We start from the raw sequence: 27031 nt of genomic DNA, 5'->3' as shown, positions 1-27031 counted from the left end.
AAGTAGCCGGAGTGAAATCACAAAGAAAGCTGCAAGCACTCTGGAGGCACAGGGTTCAGTGGCCCCCTCAGGTCGGTCGGTCCTCCGGGCCACCTGCTGCCACGTGGCGCCCAGCCCTGTCCTTGAGGTTTCCCGTAACCCTCATCAGGAGATGGGGCCTCCAGTCTCCCACACACACTCTTCCCAAAAACGCCTCTCTGAAATCTGAATAATGATGTTCTGCTCGTTACAATCTCCTGTAGGAGGTAGTTGAGCCCCACAGGTCTATGTTGCTTCTGCGAAGATGATGATGGGACCAGGTGACACTGCCCGTCCTCCAGAGGGTGAGCAGAGAGCCGACAGCAGGGGCATCCACACCGAGGCCTGGACTCGGGCCTCCTCCCGTAGCCCCCACCCCACGTCCACAGCTGAAGTCACCAGGCCGCCTTCCTCGAGTGAGGATCGAGCAAACTGGCTGCAAAGGCCCACATAACGCTTGCTGGTTCTTGGAAGCCGGAGCTGTCGGAGGCATGAGTCACCACCGTGCACACCTCTCAGAGGCCCCAAGGCCGGCACCAGCCACTCCTGTGTCCCCACACTTCCCGTGACCCTCCTCCCAGCGGGGAGCTGAAGCCATGAAGGACTAGGTGAGACTCCCCGCCACAGCCTCCATGCTCTCCCTGCTGGTCCTGGAACCGAGCCTCAGATAGGGCACCCTGGAGCCACCTACGTGTGCCCCTTTCCCTCCTGATGAGCAGAGACATCACTCTTAACGGGGTGTCCTGGGCTTGAGTCCCAATAAAAGCTATGGTTTTCCCAGTAGTCATGTACACATGTGAGGTTAGACCATAAAGAAGGCGGAGCATTGAAGAATTGATGCCTTTGAACTGTGGTGCTGGAGAAGACTCTTGAGAGTCCTTTGGACTGTAAGGAGATCAAACCAGTCAATCCTAAAGGAAATAAGTCCTGAATCTTCATCGGAAGGACTGATGCTGAAGCTCCAGTACTTTGGCCACCTGATGTGAATGGCTGACTCATTGGGAAAGACCCTGATGTTTGGAAACATTGAAGGTGGGAGAAGTGGATGACAGAGGATAGGATGGTTGGATAGCATCACCAACTCAACGGACATTTGAGCAAACTCCAGGTTATAGCAAAGACAGAGGAGCCTGGCATGCTGCAGTCCACGGGGTCACAGAGTCTGACACAACTTAGCAATGGAACAACAACAAAAAAGAAAAAAGACTGGCCTTTGAACCCTGGTCCCAAGTTGCGCTGCCAAGGAAACCCTGCCTAAGACATGCTCGCTGTGTTCCTTCTAACCCGGGGGCAGGAGCTGCCAGGCCTGCAGACAGCTGGGTGTGGGGCCTCCCTCAAAGGAGGCCTGGGACAGCAGAGCAGCACTGCCTGCTCTCTCGAGCTCCCTTCATGATTTCCTTTCCTGCACAGAGACCGTAGCCGGCACAGTGAGGCCAGTCAGGACCAGAGCTGCTGCTGCTGCTGGACAGGGCGCACCCACAGCTCCAAATTGTTCTTCACGGCCATCACAGCTCCTAGCAAAACTGGAAAACTCCCAATTCCCCCTCATGCTCTCTTCTGCTCTCTTCTAAAAAAATGTTTTCTTAGAAAGTATAGTATTAATATAACCTTACAAAATGATTGCATAAGTGGGAATTGGGGCTGAGTTAGGAAGTGTCCAGGTCTCAGTTAGAATTGGGATGGGGCTTAGTGGGGAAGGGGCTAGGGTAGCGTCAACTCTGGGCTCACAGTTGCTGGCAGCCTGAAAGGTGCTCTTGCCTATCCGGCCTCCAGCTTTTCCTGCACGCGGCACTTTAAAGGTCCACCAGGTGGCAGTAGAGCTCTTGTTCTCAGCAACTGTTCTCAGGTGGCACTACTGGAAAAGAACCCACTTGCCAATGCAGGTTCAATTCTTGGGTCAGGAAGTTTCCCTGGAGGAAGATGTGGCAACCCACTCGAGTATTCTTGCCTGGAGAATCCCCGTGGACAGAGGAGCCTGGTCAGATACAATCCATAGGGTCGCAGAGAGTCGGACACGACTGAAGGGACAGCACACACAAGCCTAGGGAATGGGGCATCCAGAGAGCAAATCCAGCCTTACAAATGTGCAGCGACCCAGAGACCCTGTGGTCGTTGTGAGCCAGGTGGTCCCTGGCTTCCTGAGTGCTGTTCTGAGCAAAAAGGATGAGGTAGCCAAGAGAGGGTATTAAAAGAAAAAAAGAGGGTGGAACAGATTGTGATAAAAATGCAAAGTGTATTAAAGATAGTAAACTGTGAAAGGTACAATTTACATGGTGGGTATATGGTTGTTGTTTTTAAGAAACTTTACTTTTTAGAGGCATTTTTACAGGGGAAAAAAATGCAAAGATAGGACAGAGTTTCATTATATTCCACATCTGGTTTCTCCTATTATTAACAAATTATTATGGGACATTTGTCACAATTAATGAGCAGATACTTATGTATGGTTATTAACTAAAGTGCATAGGTGGCTCAGTGGGTAAAGAGTCCACCTGCCAATGCAGGAGACTCAAGTTAGATCCCTGGGTTGGGAAGACACCCTGGAGGAGGGCATGGCAACCCACTCCAGTATTCTTACCTGGGAAATCCCATGGACAGAGGAGCCTAGCTGGCTACAGTCCATAGCGTCGGAAAGAGTTGGACACGACGTGAGCAACTGAGCACACGCATCAAGCAGATATCCTTCATTTTCCCCTAATGTCCTTTTTTCTATGCCAGGATCCCATCCAGGATCCAATGTAACATTTAATCATCAAGTCTCCAGAGGCTCCTCTTGGCTGTGAGGTGTCTCAGACTTTCTTTGTTTTTGACTGTTTTGAGGAGTACTCGTTAGGCATTTCATAGACTCTCTGATAGGTGGCATTTGTCTGATGTTTTCCTCATGATTCGAATGAGATTGTGGGTTCAGGGGAAGAAGACCAAACAAGTAAAATGCCATCCTCATCCCATCTATCAAGAACACACACTATCACCAGGACCTATTCCTGCTGATAAAGGTGAAAAAGAGTGAAAAAGCTGACTTAAAACTCAACATTCAAAAAACTAAGATCATGGCATTCGGTCCCATGACTGTATGGCAGATAGATTGGGAAACAACAGAAACAGTGAAAAGCTTTCTTTTCTTGGGCTCCAAAATCACTGCAGACGGTTACTGCAGCTGTGCAATTAAAAGACACTTGCTCCTTGGGAAAAAAAGCTATGACAAACAGTGTATTAAAAAGCAGAGGCATCACATTGCTAACAAAGGTCTGTATAGTCAAAGCTATGGTTTTTCCAGTAGTCAGGCATGGATGTGAGAGTTGGACCCTAAAGAAAGCTGAGCACCAAAGAATCAATGCTTTCAAACTGTGGTGTTGGAGAAGATTCTTGAGAGTCCCTTGGACTGCAAGGAGATCAAACTCACTGGAAAAGACCCTGATGATGGGAAAGATAGAAGACAGGAGGAGAAAGGGACAACAGAGGACGAGATGATTGGATGGCATCACCAACTCAATGGATGTGAGTTTGAACAAGCTCCGGGAGATGGTGAAGGAGAGGGAAGCCTGGTGGGCTGCAGTCCATGGGGTCGCAAAGAGTTGGACATGACTGAGCAACTGAACAGCGACAATGTTCCTGTTGATATTGATCTGCCAACTGAGGAAGTGTTGTCAGGTTGCCCCTTTTCATAAAGCTGCTCTTTCATCTTTCCTCTGTCAGTTCTGTCCTCTTAGGAAGGAATCACTATGAGCACCCCACATTCAAGGGGTGGGCGTTAAGCTCCATCTCCTTAAGAGCAAACATCTACATATATATCTTGGAATTTTTCTGCATGGGAGCTTTGACTCTTCCTCCTGCATTATATCATTTTCCCCTGTAAAATCTTTTCAGTTTTCTGCTTGAAACTTTTCATCATCAAATGGTGGAAACAAAATAACTCATCGGAAGGAAAGTTATGACCAACCTAGATAGCATATTAAAAAGCAGAGACATTACTTTGTCAACAAAGGTCAGTCTAGTCAAGGCTATGGTTTTTCCAGTCGTCATGTATGGATGTGAGAGTTGGACTATAACGAAAGCTGAGCACCGAAGAATTGATGCGTTTGAACTGTGCTACTGGAGGAGACTCTTGAGAGTCCCTTGGACTGCAAGGAGATCCAACCAGTCCATCCTAAAGGAGATCAGTCCTGGGTGTTCATTGGAAGGACTGATGTTGAAGTTGAAACTCCAATACTTTGGACACCTGATGCAAAGAGCTGACTCATTTGAAAAGACCCTAATGCTGGGAAAGATTGAGGGCAGGAGGAGAAGGGGACGACAGAGGATGAGATGGTTGGATGACATCACTAACTCAATCAATGGACATGGGTTTGGGCGGACTCCGAGAGTTGGTGATGGACCGGGAGGCCTGGAGTGCTGTGATTCATGGGGTCGCGAAGAGTCGGACACGACTAAGCGACTGAACTGAACTGAAAATGGCTGAAAGTAGGGTCGGGTGAGGTGTACACCCAGCATGTGTGGCCAAGGGGAAAGGAGCTCGGGTTTTCAGGATGTGAGGAGACAGAGCAGCATATGCAGTATCTTTGCTGCTGCACGTGGGTGTCCAACAGCAACCCCGGATGTCCCAGGTCCAAATTGGAACTCAGGCAGGCTCCCCACCCTCCAAGCTTAAGACTCTGGCTGCTTGAGTCAACAATCAGCCTTGATTCCTTGTCTTGTCTCCCACCTCCTCCCATCCAGTAGACAGCAAATCCCGTTTGTTCTGCCTCAGAATGCTTTGGTTTCAAGGTCTCAAGTCAACTGTCCTTGGAACGATGATAACAAGCCTTATAAAATTCTAAGAAAGCTTTTTTCCCTTCTTGGGAAATAAAAATTCAGTTGTATAATGATGCAACACATAATAAGTACAGATTTATTTTTGTAACTAGGTAAACATTTGCTAACCATCTCCATCTAAGTCTTCCTAAAGCACCCATGTCAACAGACTCTTTCAAGCTTCTTTGTTAACTGCCAACAATACTCATTAATACTGACAGTAATTACCAAGGGTTTTACAAGGGCTAACTCAATCCTCACAACACTCATGGATAAACCCTCTAGTATCCTGATTTTACAGAAGAGGAAACAGAGGCACAGAGAGGTTAAGCCACTCAACCAAGGCCACACAGCAGTCAGTAGCAGAGCCAGAAGTGGACTCAGCAGGCAGCATCTCTTTTCTTCAGCCCTATCACTTCACATCCTCCTCCAAGTGCCTGCCTTCCTCCAAAGTTGTCAAGAGCAGATGACTGAGTCCCAGTGAGCGGTGGCAAAAGGGGTCTCAGAATCTCACCCATACCCACTGTTGACATTAAAAACCCATGAGGAGAGACGATTTGTCTGGCAGCCTCCTCACAGGTTCCTGGAACCAGGAGGCAAGGCTCAGACCAGCTTCTCAAACTGCTATGACCATGCCACTGGGGGATGCTAAAGTCTTGACTGAAAACAGAGGCTCATCCAGTCTGTCTGGGACAGCGCCGGAATTCCTGCTTTTCTAACACAAGCTCCCAGGGTGTTACGGCCCCGGGACCACGCCAGGAGGAGCAGGAAAGGGCCGGTGCCAGCCGCAGTTGCCAAGAACCAAGGTGTAGGTGACCCAGCTCCTGGGGTTGGCCAGGGTAAGAGCAAAGAGTAGGTCTGCCCGGGCAAGCGAGTAAGGAACAGTTCTGGCAAGCGCTGGGGTTTGAGATGGATGGTCCTCTCCAGGGTGAGGGCAGGCAGGGGGCCAGAAGTGGCCGGGATGTGGGTCTCAGGGCTCTCACTGAGCCGTGGTCAGCAGAGAGGCCTGCGGGGCCTGAGGACTGAGTCTAGCCTGAACCTAGCACCCAGAGGGCGTCTGCACGGCCACCCAGAGAGGGCACAGCTCTGGGCTGGGCTGTAGACTCGTGCAGGGCGCCGCAGGGCTCTGTGCGTCCCTCCCATGGCATCGCGGTGTCGCGGTTTCTTTTTATGCATCTGCCCCCGCCCTCCGACCGGTGGTTTCTCAGCATCAGCAGTGGGGGCTGTCACACCGTTATGTCCCCAGCCCTCACTCAAGGCTCAGCTGAGAGCTCCAGCCCACCAAGATGGCACACTTCCGGGGGGACGCCGCTCAGCTTCCGACGGCCGCTGGGTGGTCTGTTTAATTCCAGCAGGCGGCCGTAAAACGCCTCGCGAGGAAGGAGCGCCTTTCTTTTTAAGCGCCCCGAAACATCACCAGGGCCATCTTTCGCTTGACTTTGTTCTGTCCACACCACAGTAGGTAAACCCACTCCGCCCAGGAGCGCAGCACCTGGCTCTAACGATGGTGAGCCCGAGGATAAGGTCCTGGAGCTTTGGGGCCTTCCTGACTCAACCCAGGCCCGGACACCCCACTCATATGGCTTGTGAGTAACAAGAAGACACCCTTGTTTGATCCAGCCACGCCGCAGGAGTTCCTGCCGTGTGCATCCAAACACCACCCTGAGGAAAGGCGGGGTAGCAGGGGTTCAGCAAGCCACTGAACAGTGTGGGCAGTGGGAGGGGAGGGTGGGCAAGGCGAAGGGACAGGAAGGTCCCTGTCCCCAGGGACGCCCGCCGAGGGGCTGCTCCCTGACACTGAGAGGAGTGTCACAGAGACCAGTGTGACTGGAAATCCGTTCTTCCTCCTGTAAGAAGTTGGAAGGTTTTAGTCCTTTCAAGCTGCTATGACAAAATGCTATAGAACGATTGACTTACAAACAACAGACATGTATTTCTTAAGTTCGGAAGGCTAGAAATCTGAAGTCAGGGTGCCAGCCAGGTCAGTTCTGGTGAGGGCCCTCATATGGGTTACAGATGGCCACCCTCTCCCTGTGTCCCCACGTGGCAGAAAGAGGGGGAGCAAGTTCTCTGGGGGTCTCTCTTATCAGTATTAGAGCAGGAATCCCATTGGTGAACACTCCACCCTTGTGACTAATCACCTCCCAAACCTCCCACCTCCTAATACCATCACATGGGAGTTGGGACTGACATATGACTTCTGCAGGGACACAGACATACCATCCTGCACTTGCAAAAGTCAGAGGTTTAATAACTGTCTCAGTCAAAGGATCTGTCCATTAAAATATTACTGTATTTTGAACATGTGAAAGACAAAAAGTCAAGTTTATACAGGAGTTTCGGTGAAATTGCATTTCCTGTTTCTTTCATCTTCTTATCTGTGTGTGGCAGTGGCGAGGAGTAAGACCCTTCTTTTAGACTTTCTATGATAATGAAACAGGTCTGTATTTATGAGGACCTAGGAGCATGCACCGGAGAAGGCAATGGCACCCTACTCCAGGACTCTTGCCTGGAAAATCCCATGGACAGAGGAGCCTGGTAGGCTGCAGTCCATGGGGTTGCTAAGAGTTGGGCACGACTGAGTGACTTCACTTTCACTTTTCACTTTCCTGCATTGGAGAAGGAAATGGCAACCCACTCCAGTATTCTTGCCTGGAGAATCCCAGGGACAGAGGAGCCTGGTGGGCTGCTGTCTATGGGATCGTGCAGAGTCGGACACGACTGAAGCGACTTAGCAGCAGCAGGAGCATGCCCAGTATATCATAGGCCCTCAATAAGTGCTTGCTGGGAAAAACCATCAAGTGCCACATTTTTGGCAGTGTCCTTCAGAATAATACTGCCTTACCTTGATTCATCACACTGGGTGATGGATAAAAGCAAGTTCACTTCAGTGGCATTTGCTGTGCCAGGAACTTCCCAGCACCTGCCCTGCCCAAGGCCACCGTGATTTGTAATCAACACTATAGCTGTTGGTTGTTGAGCACTGCTGGGCTGCCAGTCTTGGGGTGGAGGCTGTAGGTGCATCAGCTCATTTAATCCTCACAACAGCCCTGTGAGGTCAAGACTGAAATAACAGTAAAACTGAGTGGTTGAAAGCTTTCACTCTACAGTTCAGTACACCCAGTGGAAACTGCAAACTTGACCTCGGCTTCCAGCCTAGGTTTAGAAGGACACAGAAGACTTTATTCCTGTGGTAAGAAGAAGGAAAACAAGCAAAATGAAGTAATATGTTTCTATGAAGCTAGCAAAAAGTGGTAGACTCAGGAAACCTTGATGAACTAAACTCCTGAGAGGACTGAGACTTTTGTAGATGAACGGGAAACTGAGGCAGCTTCCATAACCTGATCCCGATAAGAGCAATCCTGCCATTGATGGAGAGCCTTTGCCAAGTGAGGGAAAATCAACCAGATCCTGGAAAACAGAGTGAGTTTGTGGTACAGATTGAAGTCTGGGAAAGCACCAAACACAAGGACAGATCACTTGGCCTAGAAACTTCCTCCTCTGAGTTTTGCCAAGAAAACAGCAATAGGGAGGAGGCTGGTAAGTAGAAGGAAACAGCACAATCCCAAACATTCTTATGGTGATTGGATTCTGGGGCTCTGCCAGAGCTGAACCCAATGATGCACCGAAAATATCTGAAGTTGAAGCCAAATGCCTACCAGTTCAAAAGATAAAATAAAATTTGGTGGGCCAGGAGACTGCATGTTGGGCTAACCACAGAGAACGTGGTAGAATTAAAACGGCAGCCTAGTCAAAGCTCATCCTGTTCTAGGAGAAATCTGAACACCCACACACCAGGTGGGAGAAAGGGTTTACAGTCAACATGAGTGTGTATATAATAATATTATTCTGCACATTCAAGAATCTCAGTGAACACCAAGTAAGATGAACACAAAGAGGTTCACGTAGTAGGGCCTCATTTATGTTGAAACCACCAAGAGAAAATCTTAAAAGCAACAAGAGGAAAACAACTCATCAGTAAAGGCAAGCAACAGTATAATGTGGCTGATTTCTCTCATCTGAAAGGATGGAAGTAGGAGCAGTGGAATGACACAGAGTGCTGAAGAAAAAACTGTCAACCAGGAATTCTGCATCCAGTAAAATATCGCCTCAAAAATGAAGTAAAATAAAGACATTTTCAGATAAAGTCTGAGAGACTTTATTGCTAACAGACCTGCCTTACAAGAAATACAGAGAAAGTCCTCTAGGGGGAGAGGAAATGACTCTAGATGTTAACTTAAATCCATGGGAAGAAGTAAAAAGAAGCAGAAAGGGTAAATATGTAGGTTTATGTAACAGATAAATGTATTTTTCTCTTAGTTCTTCTCTTAACTTCCAAAAGGCATAAGTTTGCATAAAGTCATAAGTATGACACTATAATGTGCTTATAACATAGATACATATGGATAGATAGTAGATAGATAGATAGAATAGTTTGTTATCTATGATACTAATAGGACAGAGGAGAGGGAGATGGAATCAAATTAGATTGGAACAAATTTTCTGTGTTTTACCAGAATTGAATTAGTATCAATCTGAAATAAATTGTGGTAAAATGCATATTGTAATGCCTAATGCAATGACTGTGGGAGGAAAAGAACTTTAAAGAACATTTAAAAATCAACAAAAGAATTGAAAGGATATACTAAAAATTTGTATTTAACACAAAAGAAGGCAGTAATGAGGAACAGAGGGGGAAAAGGCCTACAGAAACCAAATAGCCAAATGGCAAATATAAATCCAGACATATTAATAATTATGCTAAATGTAAATGGTCTGAACATCCCAATCAAAAGGCAGATATTGTCTGAATGGGTGTAAAAGCAATATCCAGCTAGATTCTACTTACAGAAGATACACCTTAGATTCAAAGACATGAATAGATTGGAAGTAAAAGAATAGAAAAAGATAAACCATGCAAACAGTTAACATAAATTTACCACGTCACCAAGAAATTTCACCCCAAAGAATCTTCCCAAGAAAAGTAAAAACATACGCCCATAAAAAACTATAGACCTGAATGTTCATAGAAGTATCATTCATAATAATAAAAGCCTTGAAACAATCCAAAAGTCCAAAGACTAATGGATATATAAACAAAATGTAATAGACTCATACAATGAAATACTATTCAGTAGTTAAGAAGTAGTGATATAAGCTGCAACATGGATGAAGCTGAAAAACATGAGAATGGAAAGAACCCAGACAAAAGACTACTTACATGTGATTCCATTTACATGCCATGTCCCAAATTTATGAGACAAAAGGCAGATCAGCAAGTGTTTAAGGGTGAGGATGGGAGCAAGAATGAATTGCAAATGGGCATGAAGGCACATTTTAAAGTGATCGAAATGTTCTAACTTTAGACTGTGAAGAGAGTTGCTCAGTTCTACAAATCTACTAAAAATAATTGAATTGAAAAAAAGTATACATTTAACAACCAAAAAAGTCATATGATGGGATATTTTGCTTCTATTCGTCTACTTTAACGTTTGGAAACACTTTAAAATACAAATAAAAGTTGTATTTTTTTCTATTGCCTAAAATCCATTGAGAAATAAAGTAATAATTGATAGTGTACTTTTTCTAGTACAAAGTGATAAAATATTATTTTAATATTGAAATAAAGAAGAATAATTTGTATTGTACAAAAAAATTAATGAAGGTGAAATAACGATATTTCCAGAAAAATTAGAGCTGAGAGAATTCATAGCCTGCAAACTAGCTGTACAAGAGATGCTAAAGGAGTTCATTAGGCTGAAGAGAAATGATACCAGATGGAAAGACAGAGCTAATAGGAAGGAATGAAGAATGCCAGAAATGCAAATACATGGGTAAACATAGAAGACTATTTTCTCCTTTCCTAAATTTGTAAAAAGGCAGTTGACTTTTTTAAAGCAAAAGTGATAATATACTGTGTGGTTTATAACATATATAGAAGCATGGTATGACCCTTGAAAGACAAAAGAGGATTAATTATACTGTTACGAGTTTCTTATGTTATACAGATGTGTCTTAATTAAACATACACTGTAAGAATACATGGGCTTCCCTTGTGACTCAGCTGGCAAAGAATCTGCCTGCAATGCAGGAGACCTGGGTTTGATCCCTGAGTTGGGAAGATCCCCCTGGAGAAGGGAGAGGCTACCCACTCCAGTATTCTGGCCTGGAGAATTTCATGGACTGTATAGAATACATGCTTTATTTAATCTATGAAGCAACCACTAAAAAATTCAAAAAACTGAAAATTAAGAAAGTACAGCAGCAAAATCAATAAAAGAGATAAAATAGAATACTATAACATGCCTGATTCATTCAAAAGAAGACAGAAAAAGAGAAACCAGGAACAAAGATCAGAGAGGATAAATAGAAAACAAAAAGCAAATTAATGGACTGAAACTCAACCATATCAATACTTATATTAAATGTATTAATACACTGCATAAAATTAATAATTTCCAGGCTGCAGGGAAAAGCAAGACCTAACGGCATGGTGTTTATAATAGGTGCGCTCTAAATATAAAGATGCAGATAAGCTAAAAGTGAAAGGATAAAAAAACTATATGATGCAAGCACTAATTACAAGAAAGCTGATGTAACTATATGAACACCAATAAAGCAGACTTTGAGAGAAGAAGTATTACCAGAGATAAAGAAGAAAATTTCTTAATAATGAATAGGTCGATTCATCAAGATGACTAACAATCCTAAAATGTGTCTGTATGTTGGACTTCCCCGGCAGTCCAGTGGTTGAGAATCCATCTGCCAATGCGGAGCACATGGATTTGAGCCCTGATCCGGGAACATCCCACTTGTCGCAAAGCGACTAAGCCCGAAAGCCACAGCAACTGAAGCCCGCACACCTAGAACCTGTGCTGCATAAGAGAAGCCACCTCACTAAGTCAACGCACCGCAGCTAAAGAGGAGCTCCCACTTGCCCCAACTAGATAAGACTCAGAACAGCCAAAAGTAAATAAATAAATGAAATTTAAAAATACATAAATATGTCCGTACCTAATTACAGGGTTTCAAAATACATGTGACAAAAATTGACAGAACTGAGTGGGAGATAGTTAAATCCACAATTATGGGATAGGCAACTCCCCTATGGTAAGATTGCCTCCAAGGATGGCCACCACCGTTTCCTCCATCTTCCAACCACATGCCATGAATTCTTACACAGGACGGAGCTGTTTCCTGGCTCCTTCGGTCCGGGCTGCCCTTGTGACTTGCTTTGGCCAACTGAATTTAGCAAAAGTCACACGATGCCGGTTCCAGCCCGAGTCCTTAAGGGGCGTGGATTCTCTTTCCCTCTCTTGGCCTAGACTGTGGACTACCGAGAGACCACACAGAGCCAGGGAAGCCACGTGGAGGAGAGCTGTTGCATCTCAGCCAACTCCCAGCACCAAGACTGCAGACGTGAGTGTTCCAGGCGGTGGCAAAGGCACGAGCGACACTGGCTGACCCCTCAGCAAGAACCGCCCGTGGGCCCACAGAACAGTGGGGGACGATGAGTTGTTTTCAGCCATGACGTTTGGGGGTAGTTTGTTATGCAGCGATCCATCACTGAAGCACACGTTTCTCAGGATTTGGTGGAACCAGCAGACAAAAGCCAGTGAAGACGGCAGTTTTGCCGCTCAAGGACAGCGTCCTGTCTGCCTACTTCCCTACACCCCCCTTCGCTGCAGCTGCCCAGCCCAAGGGAGGGGTCATGGGAAGTCCTCAGGGAGGACCAGTGACTCTGAGAGATGGAAACAAGAGACGAGGAAGAGCAAGATGCCCCATTGGCTGAGATCCTGGAGCTCTTACGGCAGCTGTTCTTCCTGGGAGAGAATGAAAGACGTGTGAGCTTTGGACAAGTTGTGGGTGGGGTGATGGTGCGCCAACACGTGCAGCTTTGATGGGGCTGCAGATTTACTCCTCTGTGAAAGCTCCATGGTGGTCAAAAACTAGCTTGATCAGAAAAAATGGTCCCAGTCCTGCTGAGGAGGAAGCGTCCACACTCGCTAGAGTCCCCTAGACTGGGGATTTTTTTTTTTCCGTGTGTTTTCTGTTGTTCAGTAGATGGTGAAGTGCCATGAGCCATAGAAAACAAGAAATGATCCAAACTCATCAAATCGTATATATTAAATGTCCATGTCCTTGTGTTGTGTGTGCTGAGTCGTGTCCGACTCTTTGCAACCCCATGGAGACTCATCTGTCCTTGGGATTCTCCAGGCAAGAATACTAGAGTGGGATGCCATTTCCTCCTCCAGGGGATCTTCCTGACCCAGGGATTGAACCCAGGTCTTCTGTGCATCTCCTGCATTGACAGGTGGATTCTTGGCCACCGAGCCACTGGGGAAGCCCCATTAAATGCCCATAACTTCTTGTATATATTTGATGTACAATTATACATTTGTATATATTTGATATACAAGTATATATTTGATAATATTCTTCAATAAAGCTGTGAAGAAGGGGGAGGAAGAAGGGAAGGAGTAGAAGAAACGGGTAACTACACCTGCTCCTACCCCATATCCTGGTATCGGAAATCTACCATCTTCCTGGGGATGATGACTTCAGGAAGAGACACAAATGGCCGTTAAAAGAGTAATTGACATCTCGGAGGCAGAAGAAAGACACGTGGCTCTTCAAGAAGGTGCAGGCCAACTGAGCAAGGAAGGCATGATTTTCGACTTTACCTGCATTGAGATGTTTGATGAGGAAGAAGCCCTTGAGGGGCAATGGCTGGGGGCTGGGGGGAGATCAGTGGCAGGAGGTTTGGGCCATGGCAGCCATGGGCTGCTCCTTGGGCCCCGTGGCAGCCTGGAAGGACCGAGCACCCGGCTAAGCCCTGCACACCTCAGCAGACACACAGCCAGCTCTGAGACACATGAGCAAACGCAGCCAAGATCAGCAGGGCCACTCAGCCCATCTCAGCATCAGCCGGCCTCCAGCAGACACTGAGACCCATAAGAGAACAAGGCAGAGGCCTGCAGATTCGTCAACCTCCAGCTGACCCCAAGACGCAGGAGTGAGCCTAACTGAGGTCAGCAGAGCTGTCAGCCAAGTTCAGCCCGAATTAGTCAACCCCAACCAACCTGCAAGCTCTTTATCAACATCAAGCTGCTCATCAAGCTGGACAAGGCCCGGGTGACCCAGGCAATGCATTTGGAGCAAAGATGGTTTTTTCGACCAATGGTGCTGAAGCAACTAGACAATCACAGGCAAAAGGAAAGGAGGGAGGGGTGAAGAGGGGTGGGAAGGACAGAGGGAGAAAGAAAGAAAGATCAAAACACAGGTATTTCACTCTTCGCAAAAATTAACTCAAAATAGATCACAGACTTAAATGTAAAATACAAAATTATAAAGTTCCTAGAAGATAATATAGAGAAAAACCTAGATGATGACCTTTCAGATGTAGTATAGTGATGGTATAGTGATGACCTTTTAGATACCCCATCGAAGGCATAACCCATGAAAGAAATTATTGATAAGCTGGACTTTATTAAAATTAAAAGCTTCTGCTCTGTAAAAGAGAGTATCGAGAGAATGAAAAGACAAGCCACAGACTGCAAGAAAAATAATTCCAAAATATATATCTGACAAAGTACTATTATCTAAAATATGTTTTTTAAATACAAAGAACTCTTAAACTCAAAAGAAAGCAAGCACCATGATTTAAAAATGGGTGAGAGACCTTAAAAGACACATCATGAAAGAAGACATGCAAATGCAAAATAAGCATATGTGAAGATGCCCCACATCATATATCATCAGAGAAGCGCAGATTAAAACAATAACATGATACCACTACACACCTGTTCTCATGGCCACGATTTTCAGGGCAGGAACAGTACTCTGTATGATACTATAATGATGGACGCAGGTTATGAGACATACTCTAGACCCAAAGAACTTCCAACACCAAGAGTGAACCCCAGTGTAAACTCTGCACTTTGGGGTGATGATGCTGTGTCAGTGTAGGTTTATCAGATGGAACAAATGTACTGCTCTGATGGGAGATGTGGATCATGGGGAAGGCTATGCACTCCAGGAGATGGTGAGGGACAGAGAAGCATGGCATGCTGCAGTCCATGGGCTGCAAAACATTACTCCAACAAAAAGTTGGACACAACTTAGTGACCATTCAGCAACAAGATGCATGTGTGGAGTCAAGGGGCCATCCTGGAAATCTCCATACCTTTCACTCAATTTTGCTATGAATCTAGTCTGCTCTAGAAAATTAACTCAAAAAAGAAACTGGAGGACATGAATAAAAAGCTGGAAACTGCCAGCTCTTTACTTGGGCTTGAAACAGAGGCTTTTAGAAAATGACATACCAAAGAGAAATCTAAATATCCAGACAAGTTGAGCTGATGGCTAGCATTACAAGAAACATTCAGTCTTTAGAAGATTCATCAAAACATCCAATATCAAGTACTTGCAACTGAAACAGCCTTCAAAATACATCAGGAGGGGGGAAAAAAAGGACAGCTTCAAATATGCTAAAAGATGATTTAGATGAAAATGATCCTTAGGGATGCCTGAAGCTGCTTTCACAAGAAGCCAAAGAAGGGAAAAGGAGAGGTGGAAATGTTAGAAAATTCTGAAGAAAATCAGATCAAGCCTCAAAAGTGGCCACCTACTACAAAGTGGGTGTCATTCTTGGAAAAAAACAACATGGACAGTGGGAGTTTGGAATTGGTTATAAGGAATGCACTAGGAAATGGAGACCTTAGAAGGTCTTAGAAGGTAGATCAAAAGGACTTTTGAAGAAACTGCTTGATGTCACTCAACTAAAGGGTTATTTTTAAAACACTATACAAGAAATAGAATGCACACTCAGTTCTCTGAGGAAGATGAAACAGAGTCAGTGTCCTCATATTTAAAGTCTTCAAACTGAGAAAGTTTCACTGAAGTTGGAAAATCACAAAAAGGGAGAGGCAATAGCATCAGGAGAGATTTCAAATCCTTCCTGAATTACAGCAAGAAAAATAAATGAATGTTCGCCAAATATCCAATCTAGAGAGAATTTGCCCTTTAATGTTATAGGAGAATCTTTCCAAAGCAGATGGTAAGATCAGCAGAGCTGGATACCTACAGAGCACAAGCCAAAATTCCATCAGAAAAATTCAAAAGACTCATGGGCTGTTACGGAAGCCAGCTTACTTCCCACGAGAGAAAAAAAGCTCGTGGTAATGGAGCTGAGAGCTCTTTTGGCTGAAAGAAACCTTGAGAACATAAGAAAAGCACTTCATACATCAGACAAAAAATATTGAGGAAGAATTTTAATCTTTCAAAGAGCATCCTATGTCCCCGATGTCCCAAACGGACACTTGGCAGAGTCCCAGAGGACCACGAGAGGGGGTTGCGGATGCAGTTCAGGATGCCTGTTGTTCAGTCATTCAGTCGTGTCTGACTCTGCGACCCCATCGACTGCAGCACGCCAGGCTTCCCTGTCCTTCACCATCTCCTGGAGCCTGCATGTCTGCTAAGTCACTTCAGTCCTGTCTGACTCTTTGTGACCCCATGGACTGTAGCCCACCAGGCTCCTCTGTCCCTGGGATTTTCCAGGCAAGAATACTGGAGTGGGTTGCCATGCCCTCCTCCAGAGGATCTGCCCAACCCAGGGATCGAACCTGCAGCTCCTGCATTGCAGGTGGATTCCTTACCACTGAGCCACTGGGGAAGCCCCAGTGGACCCCTAGTAACGGAAAAATATTACCCCAGCCAGGGGATCAAGGTCAACATCAACAGTGATAAGTGATACTGATAATATATCTTTGCTATAATGTGATGAAAACGACACTTTACCTCTGTGATCTTCCTCCCCCAAACCCATAACCGACATCTAATCATGAGGAAAACCATCAGACAAATCCTCTTTTAGAGAGACATTCTACAAAATATCTCAAGATTGTCAAATATCATCAAAAACATGGAAAATCTGAAAAACTGTCACTGCCAAGAGGAGCCTAAGGAAATGTGATGACTAAATGTCCTGTTGGATCCTGACTAAGATCCTGGAAGAAAAAAAGCACCTTAAGTAAAAACTAAAGCAATCTGAATAAACTATGTTTTATTTTTTAATCATTAATAATAATGTATCAATATTGATTCATTAATTGTAATAATTGTTATAAAAGTACCATGCAAATGTACCATATAGGAGGGAAATGCAGAATGAGGCTCATGAGAACTCTCTACTATATTTGCAATTTTTCTATAAGATTGTTCTAAAAAATAAAGTTAATTTTTAAAACAGACAATGAGGATATAGGAGATTTGAATAACATTATAAACCAACAGGAGACCCAGGTTCAATGCCTAGGTAGTGAAGATGCCCTGGGGTAGGAAATGGCAACCCACTCCAGTATTCTTACCTGGAAAATTCCATGGACAGAGGAGCCTGGTGGGCTACAGTCCACAGGGCTACAAAGAGTCAGACACAACTGAGTGACTGAGCACATAGAACTTTAAATTCCAAACTGCAAAACACATATTTTTTTCAAGTGCACATGGAATGTTTGTCAGTGTCTACTACATGCTGGACTGTGAAGAGATTCTCAATAAATTTGAAAGAAAAGAATTGAAATTATAAGGAATATGTTAGGTGATGTTCTTGGAACACAATAGAAAGAAATTAGAAATCAATTACATAAAGAGCTCTCTCAAATCTCCAAATGTTGGGAAACTAAAAAACAACCTTAACAATATTCCCCATGTCAAAGAAGAAATAACAAGTGAAATAAATATTTTGATACAAGTGAAAATCAAAGCCTAACACATCAAAATTTATTTACCATTATACTTTGATTCTTTTAAATTCATTCTAAAGATAACATTCATCTAAGTATATCAGTTTGCAACAGCTGCCATAACAACTATCAGTTTAAATACCTTGCTTAAACAACAGACATTTATTTTCTCATAATTCTAGAAGTCCAAGCTCAGGTCAGCAGGGTTGATTTCTCCTTGGCTCTCTCTCTGTGTCTTCATAGGATCTCTTTCTGTACATGCATGTGTCCTTACTGCCTCCTCTTTAAAGACAACAGCTATTTGGGATTAGGACCTACTCTAATGGCCTCAGATGAAAAAAGGGGGCTTCCAGCGTGGCACCAGTGGTAAAGAACTCATGCCTGCCAATGCAAGAGGCGTAAGAGACACGGGTTCAATCACTGGGTCAGGAAGATCCCCTGGAGAAAGGCATAGCAACCCACTCCAGTGTTCTTGCCTGCAGAATTCCATGGACAGAGAAGCCTGGGGGCTACAGCCCAGGGGGTCCAAGAGTAGGACAGGACTGAGCGTGTGCACACACACAGACACACACACACACACACACACACACGCACACACACACACACAGTGGCCTCATTTTAACTTAATCACCTCTTTAAAGGCCTTGTCTCCACCTACTGACATACTCTAAGGTAACAGGGGTTAGAACTTAAACATAGGAATTGGGAAAGTGACAGTTTAGCTCACAACACTATGTGTTGTTAATTCCTAGACTTTCTTCTTTGTATTGTCAACAATAATTTCAGGGGAAAAAAATCCTTAAGCACAGTCTGAAAGACAGCTCAAGGTCTAAAGCGAGGTGCCTCCCACACCAAAGCTGCCAACACCCACATTCCCTGAACAAATATAAATGGCAGAGTCTGCAGACAAATAGGAAATTCACTCTTACCTTGTGGGTGAAGCACAGCTGCATCATAAAATGTGAATATGAAAAAACAGACAAGGCAACAAAAACACATATATTCCACTGTCTTCCTGATTGAATTTCCATTTCTATTAAAAAAAAAAAAAAGTCTCCGGATTGGGCCAGAGGAGATAATCTCGAGTCCATCCCTCTGGAGCTGATTCCTTCCCATCCAGCTTCCACTTCCATGACACCTACTCAGAGAAGCCTGCCCTGACTCCCTCTCAATTCTTATACATCACTGTTTTATTTTCCTTAAAGCATATAACACTCTTGGGAACAATCACATTTATTTCCTTGTTTATTTTTGGTCTTTTTTCATTAGAACATAAGATGCAAGTGAATGGTAGGGCTCTTGCTTGTCTTAGTTCATACCTAAATCTCTACAGCCCAGCACATAAGACACCTTTCATCAGCAGGTGGTGAGTGAATGAAAAAAAATAGCTGCTACATTTATGAGTCGATCTGGCTTTACAGTGACTTTTTCACGTTCATCTTCCACTGTGCTTCTCTGAGGCAAAAACGTTGAAAATGTTTGCCTTCTTTGATGAGAGGTGTCTCAAAATTCTAACAGGGAAGGAAAATCCAGGGAAGGTGATATTAAAAATTAGCAGAAGCATCGCCCTGGAGGTGGCCACCAGGGGGCGTCACCGAATCTGCCCAAGCAGGCTGGGTAGGTGCCAAGCTCTAGCGGGGCTGGCAGACCCTGGGCATGGCCACCGCCTTTTAAATTTTCCATCTCCAAATGTGCCTCTCCTTCCCTTCAGGTACCCCAACAGCAGGAAGAGGGGCCTGGCCTGGGATGATGTCCTCAGGAAGAAGGCTGGCTGCAAATAAACTTCCTTCCCAAAAGCAACTACAGGGACTTCCTTGGTGGTCCAGTGGTTAAGACTTCGCCTACCAAGGCAGGCGATATGGGTTCAATCCCTGGTGGAGGAGCTAAGATCCCACATGCCTCAAGGCCAGAAAAACCAAAACATAAAACAGAAGCAATATTGTGATGAATTCAATGCATGCTAAGTCACTTCAGTCAAGTCTGACTCTCTGCGACCCCATGGACTGTAGCCTGCCTGGCTCCTCTGTCCATGGGATTCTCCAGGAGACAATACCGGAGTGGGTTGCCATTTCCTCCTCCAGGGAACAAATTCAATAAAGACTTTTTAAATGGTCCACGTTAAAAAAAAAAACAAAAAACTTTTTTAAAAAAGCAACTACAAACCAGAATTTCTAAGGATCAGTTTTACGATCTCTATAAAAAAAGGTACAGCCTCCAACTAATAAAAAAAAAGAAAAAAAGGTACAAAACTTTCCTAGGGACCATAAAGCTTAAATGGAGAGACAAACCATATTCCTGGATAGGAATGTAGACTCTCCCCCAAATCAGAGGAAAGCCAATGAAAAAATTCTCCAGAGGGTTTTGCAGACAAGTAGAAAAGTCGTTCTTAAACGTGTTTTGAAAAGCCAATACCTTCCAATCATTGAGAACATTAAAAGAAAAAGTAATGACCAATGATTTCAATGTTCTATATATATAACAATGCTAGAAGAAAATGTTGGTGAATACGTAAGTTTAAAGAGAAAGAGTCTAAGTATACAGGCAAAGAAGAAATCAGAATGGAAAATTTGAGGGATTTATATATCAAAACAGTCTGTGAATGCAATAAAAAAGGCAGGTGTTGAAGTGGAAAAATACCAGTGACTTCTGATGGACAGAGCCAATATTCTTAATATACAAAGAGATCTCTGTTTTTTATGACGACAAACACACGAATTAAAAAAAAAAATGGGGACGGACACAGGCAGAGCCTGATAGACTAGAGTCTGGATACCCCTAGGCAGGCTGTGGGCTTTATTCTGAAAGAAGAGCCGGGTTTGAGGCAAAGGCGGGACTTCGTCGATTTCGTTTTTCAAAGTGCGCCCTCTGGCGATTGAAGGGAGAACAGACTTTGCGGGGGCGGGGAAGCTGGGGAGGACTCTGCAACCGTCCAGTGAGACACCAGGTGAGATGATGGCATGAACCAAGGTGGGAAAAGCGGTCAGAAAAGTTTAGACTTTGGAGGCACAGCTCAGGGAACGTGCTGATAGATTCAATGCGGAGTGTGAGACGAAAAGAGACACCAGGAGGATCAAGATCTTGCTTCAGCTGCTATAACAGAGTTGTTCTTGCTCAAGTATGAGCGGGTATGGTAGAGGAATTGCTTTGATGGAATGTAGAGAGTCACAGCTCTTCTGAAAGGTAGGTTGTCAATATGTGTCCAAATGTCTTGCAAGAATAGGTCATTTAAGGGCTTCCCAGGTGGCGCTAGTGCCAAAGAGCCTGCCTGCCTGCCAATGCAGGAGACCTAAGAGATGCAGGTTCCATCCCTGGGTTGGGAACATCCCCTAGAGGAGGGCACGGCCACCCACCCCAGTAATATTGCCTGGAGAATCCCCAGGCAAGGGGATTGGACAGAGGGGCCTGGCGGACTACAGTCCTTGGGGTCACAAAGAGCTGGACACCACTGAGTGACTAAGCACAGGCCATTTAAACCAGCAGACCCACTTGTAGCAATTTATCTTAGGAGAACAGCAAGCCAGGAAGCAAGGAAACACACAGCATATAAGTATCTTCATGGCTGCTTTGGTTGGAAGAACAAAATTTTGAAATGTTTCTTCAATTGATCATACATGGCACATCAAAAGATAGAATTCTGTGCACTCATTAAAATATATTCTGTATTTGATGATGTGGAAAGGTGTTCAGATCATTTTGCTAACTGAAAGAAGAAGATTAGAAAAGTAAAGAATCCCTTTTTACTAAATAAACTTTGTGAATGTAGATATGCATGTAAAGAAAACCAAGAAGAATATATACCAATTGCATATGGATACTGATAACAGTTACTCTAGGGAAGTGGAATTATGGACAAGACTGCTGCTATGGGTTGGATTGTGCCCCCAAATCCATAGGTTGAAGTCCTAATCTTCAACACCTCAGAACATGACCTTACTTGGAAATAGAACTGTTGTAGATGTAATTAGTTAAGATGAGGTGATGACTCTGAGCCCTAATCCAATATGATGGGTGTCCTTATTAAAGGGGAAATTTGGACACAGACATATACACAAAAACCTCCATGTGACAATGAAGGCAGAGACTGAGTGATGCTTTTATACACAAAAGAATGCCAAAGATTGCCAGTAAATCAGCAGACCCCAAGAAAAGGCATGGAAAAGACTGCCCCTCCCAGACCTCAGGAGAAACCAACCATGGTAACACATTGGTCTCAGACTTCTGGCCTCCCGAACTGAGAGACAAAAAATTACCCTTGTTTGAATCACTCAATTCATGATACTTTGTTATGGCCTCCCTTGAAAGTAAAACAGCTGACTTTCGATACTGTCTGAAATTTCCCCAGTATGCAAATATTTGCTGCATCCTCAGAAAAACAAAGTATTTCCACTTTAAATAAAAAAGATTTTACTAGAAATTATATCTTGCATAATTTGATGGGGTAAAAAACAATGTGATTCAAAATGTATTTCAAACATATATACCTGTTGATGATATTTTAATCTTTCTGAGTGATATGATGAAAATTCAGATAAAATAGTCTTACTCTTTTTCAAATGATTTAAATAGAACCTGCCTCCTGTCCCCCTGCCATCAACTGGGGAGGCTACAGAGAGGAAGCAGGAGAAGTGGCAGAGCTGCTGGAGTTTTAACGAGATGCCCTTTGTGAAGAGTAGTGAGGATGTTCACTGCAGTGTTGTTTATAACAGTGAGAAACGAAAAGCAGTCCCAACAACCAGCAGCAGACAGTTATTTTGTGTTGTTTATTATCTCAGTTCAGTTCAGTTTAGTTCAGTCGCTCAGTCATGTCTGACTCTTTGTGACCCCATGAATAGCAGCACACCAGGCCTCGCTGTCCATCACCAACTCCTGGAGTTTACCCAAACCCATGTCCACTGAGTCGGTGATGCTATCCAACCATCTCACTCTCTGTTGTCCCTTTCTCCTGCCCTCACTCTTTCCCAGCATCTTTTCCAATGAGTCAGTTCTTCACATCAGGTGGCCAAAGTATTGGAGTTTCAGCTTTAACATCAGTCCTTCCAATGAACACCCAGGACTGATCCCCTTTAGGATGGACTGGTTGGATCTCCTTGCTGTCCAAGGGACTCTCAAGAGTCTTCTCCAATACCACAGTTCAAAAGCATCAATTCTTCTGTGCTCAGCTTTCTTTATAGTCCAACTCTCACATCCATACATGACCACTAGAAAAACCATAGCCTTGACTAGATGGATCTTTGTTGGCCAAGTAATGTCTCTGCTTTTTAATAGACTGTCTAGGTTGGTCATAACTTTCCTTCCAAGGAATAAGCGTCTTTTAATTTCATGGCTGCAATCACCATCTGCAGTGATTTTGAAGCCCCCCAGAAAATAAAGTCTGCCACTGTTTCCACTGTTTCCCCATCTATTTGCCATGAAGTGATGGGACCAGATGCCATGATCTTAGTTTTCTGAATGTTGAGCTTTAAGCCAATTTTTTCACTGTCTTCTTTCACTTTCATCAAGAGGCTCTTTAGTTCTTCACTTTCTGCCATAAGGGTGGTATCATCTGCATATCTGAGGTTATTGATATTTCTCCCAGCAATCTTGATTCCAGCTTGTGCTTCATCCAGCCCAGTGTTTCTCATGATGTACTCTGCATATAAGTTAAATAAGCAGGGAGACAATTTACAGTCTTGATGTATTCCTTTTCCTATTTGGAACCAGTCTGTTGTTCCATGTCCAGTTCTAACTGTTGCTTCCTCACCTGCATACAGGTTTCTCAAGAGGCAGGTCAGGTGGTCTGGTATTCCCATCTCTTTCAGAATTTTCCACAGTTTACTGTGATCCACACAGTCAAAGACTTTGGCATAGTCAATAAGGCAGGAATAGATGTTTTTCTGGAATTCTCTTGCCTTTTGGATGATCCAGCGGATGTTGTCAATTTGATCTCTGGTTCCTCTGGCTTTTCTAAATCCAGCTTGAATATCTGAAAGTTCATGGTTCACGTATTGCTGAAGCCTGGCTTGGAGAATTTTGAGCATTACTTTACTAGCATATGAGATAGTGCAATTGTGCGGTAGTTTGAGCATTCTTTGGAATTGCCTTTCTTCGGAATTGGAATGAAAACTGGCCTTTTCCAGTCCTGTGGCCACTGCTGAGTTTTCCAAATTTGCTGGCATATTGAGTGCAGCACTTTCACAGCATCATCTTTCAGGATTTGAAATAGCTCAACTGGAATTCCATCACCTCCAGTAGCTTTGTTCATAGTGATGCTTCCTAAGGCCCACTTGACTTCACATTTCAATTAAGTCTAATATTATTACTTAATCATTATTAGCTATGAAATGGGTAATATTTCCCCCAACTGGTAGACAGAAACAGAGTAAACATGAGAATAAATGCTTTATCTTCATAATTAAAAATAAAAGGAAAAGAAAAACAGAACAAATCTGAAGAAAAAAAGGATACTACTTTTTTAAAAGGGAGAAATAATGTAATTAGAAAACAGAAAAAAAAATCCAGAATTGATAAATCTAATAAGAAGTTCTTTTAAAAATACATAATTGGCAAATATCTGGCACAAAATTTCTTGAATAAAAAGTTGAAAAATATTATAATAGTGAATAGAGCATGATGATCAGCATGATCATGCTGATCAACATGATCCAGCAACCCCATTCCTGAATGTATATCTGGGAAAAAAAAAAAAAAAACTCTAATTCAGAAAGATACATGTATTCCAGTGTTCACAGAAACATCATTTATAATAGTCAAGACACGGAAACAAGCCAAGTGCCCATCAACAGATGACTGGCTTAAGAAGATGTGGTATATATACAACGGGGTATTATAATTGTCAGCCATCAACAAGAATGGAATATTGCATTTACAGCAACATGAGTGGACCTAGAGAATATGTTTAGTGAAGTAAGTCAGACAGAGAAAGACAAATGTTATATGATATCACTTACAGGTGCGGAATCTAAAAAATAATACATATGAATCTATATGCAAAATTGAAACAGGCTCATAGACATAGAAAACACACTTATGGTTACCAAAGTTGTGTGAGGGGGGACAAATTAGGAGTATGGAATTAACAAACTACTATATATAAAATAAACATCGAAGATTTACTGTATAGCACAGGAAAATATATTCACTATCTTACAATAACCTATTAAAAATAAATAAATTTAAGTAAAAAGACATATTTTAAAAAAGATTTACACACCATGAGATTCATGAATATGAGACAGTTTTTAATCAAGTCAGATGTGTTTTTTTTATACGGCTGCTTTGGTGCAATACAGCCTGCTCAGCTCAGAGTTCTGTAGGTCAACAGTAGAGATGGGCTCCACTGTTTTCTCTGCACCTGGTCTCACAAGGTCAAAAGCAAGGTGCCGGCCAGCTTGGACTCCTTATCTGAGGCTTTGGACAGGGATGTCCTTTCAGGCTTGGTTGTGGGAAGAATCCAGCTCTTTGTAGGACGGAGGTCTCCATCTTCTTGCTCTCAGCTGGAAGCCCCCTCCTCTATTTAAGGCCACCTGCTTACCTGACAACCTTTCTCTTCCCACCCGCCTCATCTTCAAACCAGCAGCACTACATCCAGTCAGAATTCAAATTTCTCTCCATTTTCCTTCTGCTACATCCTTCTCACTCCAGCCAGAGAAAGTTCTCTGCTTTTAAGAGCCTGTGTGATTAGCTTGGGCTCACACAGATAATCCATGATCATCTCCCTATTTTAAGGTCATAACCTTAATTGGGGAGGGGGGGCACTCGTGGTAAAGAACCTGCCTGCAAATGCAGGAGACATAAGAGACACAGATTCCATCCCTGGGTCGGGAAGATCCCCTGGAGGAGGGCATGGCAACCCACTCCAGTATTTTTGCCTGGAGAATCCATGGACAAAGGAGATTGGCAGGCTATAGTCCACGGGGTCGCAAAGAGTCAGACACAACTGAAGTGACTTAGCACACACGCAACCTTAATTATGTCTGCAAAGTTCCTTTCACCATGCAAGGTAACACATTCACAGGGTCCAGAAACTAGGACATGGGCAGCAGGGACAAGGGAGGGGGAGATTTCTGCCTGTCACGTGACAAAGTATGGAAATTATCTTAAGAAAAAAGACAGGATATTAATCAGGGTTTCTCAACCTTGGCACTATTGATATTTTACAAAGAATAGTTCCTTGTCTTGTCCATTAAAACATGTTCAGCTGCATCTCTGGTCTCTGTACCCAATAGAGGCCTGTATCACCTACCCTGCCCCCCTCCCCTTCTGCATTGTGACAACGAAAACGTCACCAAACATTACTAAGTGTTCCCTGAGGGTCAAAATTACCCTCGGTTGAGAACACAAACACAGACACAATATGTGGTTCCAGTTTTGTAACACACACACACACACATATAAAACACACACACACACACACACACACGCACACACACAGAGTAAAAAATATTGGAGAGAAAATAACAGCACATTAACAGTGGTTATCGTGGGTTTTGTCATAATACTTGTTTTGTTTCCTTTATGCTTTTCTCTGCTTTTCAGGTTTGAATAACTATTACTCTTAAGCATTATTTTTCAAAGCCATTTCTCCCCAAATAGATTTTCAAACAGAAAATCTGTGTCTTTATTCTTAGGAGTCTACTTGATGGCACTTCACTTTTCTTATAATTGAATTTTTGTATCTTTATTCATAGCTAAAATTGTTTTTCTCTTTTATTTGTCAGATTTTTCTATCAGAATATATCATCTATGCCTAAAATTCATCAGAGCATCAGTGGAATTAACTATTGCTTTAGTTGGAAAGAATTATTATCCAGTTAATTGGTCTGGCTGCTCAGAACTATTTTTTGAGATAATTGTTTGAGAACTTTTTCAGTAGTTTCCTTGATTATGGGGCATTAGGATTTTCTACTACTTCTTGGCTCCATTTTGGCCAAAAAATACTTTTCTATAAAATCATCACTTCAGGATATTTATATTTATTAGATATGGTTATATATAAAATACATTATAATTTGTAATATCCACCTTATCTATAGTTATATCTTCTTTCTATAGGATATAGAAATGTGTTGATATTTTCTCTCTTATTTATTCATTAGATTTCTCAGAGATTTGTATCCTTCTACTGATTTTTTCAGCAGAACTCTCGCCTCAATACACTTAATATACTCAGCAGGTATAGCCATTATGGAAAACTGTATGGAGGTGCCTCAAAAAATTAAAAACAGAACTGCCATGTGATCTGGTAATTCCACTACTGGGTATACAGCCAAAGGAAATGAAATCAGTATCTTGAAAAGATATCTGCACTCTCACGTTCACTGCAGCATTAGTCACAATTGCCAAGACATGGACACAACCTAAATGTCCACTGATGGGTGAATGGATAAAAAGAAATGTGGTGTATCTATAAAATGGAATATTATTCAGCCATAAAAATTAAGAAACTCCTGCCACTTGTGACAACATGGATGACCCTGGAG

The sequence above is a fragment of the Dama dama genome, chromosome 8, assembly GCF_033118175.1.
Source record: "Dama dama isolate Ldn47 chromosome 8, ASM3311817v1, whole genome shotgun sequence".
NCBI lineage: Eukaryota > Metazoa > Chordata > Mammalia > Artiodactyla > Cervidae > Dama > Dama dama.
Note: the sequence above shows the minus strand (reverse complement) of the source record.